This window comes from Arachis ipaensis, chromosome B02, assembly GCF_000816755.2.
Source record: "Arachis ipaensis cultivar K30076 chromosome B02, Araip1.1, whole genome shotgun sequence".
Classification (NCBI taxonomy): Eukaryota; Viridiplantae; Streptophyta; class Magnoliopsida; order Fabales; family Fabaceae; genus Arachis; species Arachis ipaensis.
In genome coordinates, this window is record NC_029786.2 from 8,150,855 (window position 1) to 8,154,023 (window position 3,169).

A 3,169-nucleotide genomic window follows, 5' to 3' on the forward strand; every position below is an offset into this window, starting at 1 on the left:
AAATACAATTTTTTTAATTTTCTTAGACGTAATCCAATAATTGTGTTATTTCAAAATAAAAAAAAGTGAGCATATAGCAAATAACAAAAGAAAAGTGAAATACTAATCTCCTTTTTCAATAAAGACAAAAAGTTAGAAAATAAAAAAGTTCAACCTTTGTTTTGTTATATTATCGAGTGATTATTAGTTTACTACTGTGGAAAAATCACCACAACATTTTTTGAACAATATTTACCCTATCATGTGGGAGCCATTTGCTTGGGCTATGGGTTGCATGTGACAAGGTCCTGTGGGAAACTAATCAAATTACTAATAATTAAGTGTTATATTATAATTCTGACAAAGAAAAAAGTGCCACGTCTTCATGAGAAAATTTTTAGATTGTCAAATCTATAATTTAGCATTCTGAATAATCGGTTATATTATTATTATTAACGAAAATCCAAACTATGTTAATTAAAATTAAATTATTACATTTAGCAGGAAACTATGTTAATTAAAATTTTATAATTAACTTTAGTGACAAAAAAATACCATTGCTATTTTCTTAGAGTATATATATGCATTTAAAACAAAATTGGTGTTTATTAGTTATTACTTTTATTGGAGAAAAAATATCTGATGGTAACTTTTAAATTTAATTTTTAAATAATAATTATGCACATTTATTACTATTAAATTTAGAATCGAAAATATTCGACCTTGATAGATGGCAGGAAAAATTAAACTGATGCCAAAATTATCGTTAGATTTTTTTTTTGTTGGAAATAATTTTTTATATTTGTCTGTCTTAAATATATTTATTGTCAGATTTTTTAATGATAATTAACATTAAATTTTTTAATTTCAATAATAATTATTTTATCGACAAGATTTTTCTTATCAGATTTGATGTGTGTAGAGAAAATTGAAAAGTTAAGTGAAATCGAAAAAGTAAATATCGTCAAATTTAGTACAAATTTTGTAAAATTGATTGATTCATTTAAAATTGTAATATCGAAAGATTTTAAGAGTTAAATGGAGATTCTAGTTATTATACATGTGACGATAATTTTTGCAGTAATAAATTTATCATCGAATTTTATAATGATTCGACAATAATTTTGATGGTAATCAATGAATTTATTATAGCGAAAAAAAAAGTTTTGGCTTGCTTTAAATCCAGATTATAATCATGGAGTATAGATGTAGGTTAGGTTAAAGTATAGAAATTAGAAATTGGAAAATGTTGTCTCTTCCATTATAATTAGGTTAGTTTTTTTTACGCATAGAAATCAGAATGGCATGGGTTGTGTTTAGGGATTATTGTGCAGCATCCATATAGTGTGTGCTTTGGGAGAATAATCAAGTTCATGTGCTGCATTTGCACTTCATAACTTAGAATACGAACAAATATTAAATAGAATAAAGTATCGTTTTTGTTTTTAATATTTGGAGTAAGTTCTATTTATATTCTTAATGTTTAAATCGTTTTATTTGTGTTTTTAATATTTATAAAAGTGATTTAATGTTATCCTGCCGTTAATTATATTAACAGATTAGATTATATTTTTTAATTATTCTCACTTGGATATATTCATTTTTAATTAGGTCTCACTTAGATGTATTCGATTTCAATATTGTACCTATTATTTGTGCTTAGGTTCAATTACACAGCGTTTGGTTAATGTCCACACGGTCATACATGTCTACTTTTTGGTTTGGTGAGACATAAATTTTCAAAAGACACAGAGGATACGGAGACACTAAATTTGTGTACCTCCAATTTGGTGAGACACTCAGACACAACTTGTGAGCCACTAATTTTTTATTCTTTTACTCATTCAATTTTTAAATTTTCAAAATTTGTCCTACTATCTTTCCAAATCTTTTTTAAATGAAGGATAATAATTTAGTCTTTTCAAAATATTTATGTGTCTTGTTCTTTTTTTTTTACCAAACACAATACATAGACATAAATATTTTGTATTTATGTCTTTAATGTTTATGTATTTATGTTTATGTCTCATCTAATACATCAACCAAACAGAGTCTTATGTCTTTAGAAAATTGAATTATGTAAATGTTACAGTAATTAGTTTTAACTTTTGAAGAGCTATTTTTTGAAGTGGATCATCAGTTCTATCCCAGTTTTCCGGATATTTGTTGTATTTTAACTTCAAGAAGAGATTTTTAAAACTCTAACTAAAGCTCATGATATGTAATTGACGTCAGGATAATATTAAATCACTTTTACAAACATTACGAATACAAATAAAATAATTTAAATATTAAAAACACAAATAAAATTTACCTCAAACGTGGAAGGTAAAAACGATACTGTATTCTATTAAATAATAATACAATTGATTGAGACTCGTGATTGCCGTCTATGTCAGGTCACAAATTAAGGCAATACCCCACTCTCTATTTACACACGTTCATGTTTACATACACTTTCACATCCTCTTTTATGTTGTTTTTGACTTGAGAATTGAGATAGAGATATATCTAAAGATAGTATGATATATAAACAGTTCTACTATTCTTCATTTCTATTAAATTACAATAATATATAATGAAAATTAAATATGTAATTTAATTTCAAAAATCTTTTATTTATATTTTTTTGAATAAATACATTATCATAATTTTGAAGTATATAAAATGTATAGTCAATAATTTTGGACTGATATTAAGTTTTTTTAAAGATGATTCATAACACATAAATTTATAATCTAACGAATAGCCTTTTGAAAAATTACACGAATAAAAAGCTATTCAACAATTTAATATTTATTTAAATTGATACAAATATCATTTATTTAGCCCTATATATCAGGGTAACAGCACTTTGAATAATTACCATTTTAAAATGTTTATTTCACAGAAAATAAACTTTGCTTAAAACCAGTTTTGTATTAAAGCTTTTTAGACTGAAAGGTCATTGTATTAAACAATAAAGTAACATAATAGTTTTACTGTTTTTTTAGACTCCATTATTTATCTTTTATTAAATCTCATTCCATTTCACTTGATTATCTTCCATCAATTCAAGCATAATTGTTCCCTGCTGAAATATCATACTTATATTTTAACTATTGTATTAAAGGATGTAAATATTTTTTTTAACTGAAAAAAGCATTTGAATTCATAAAAATAGTTAAACGACACTCACATGCCACATAAA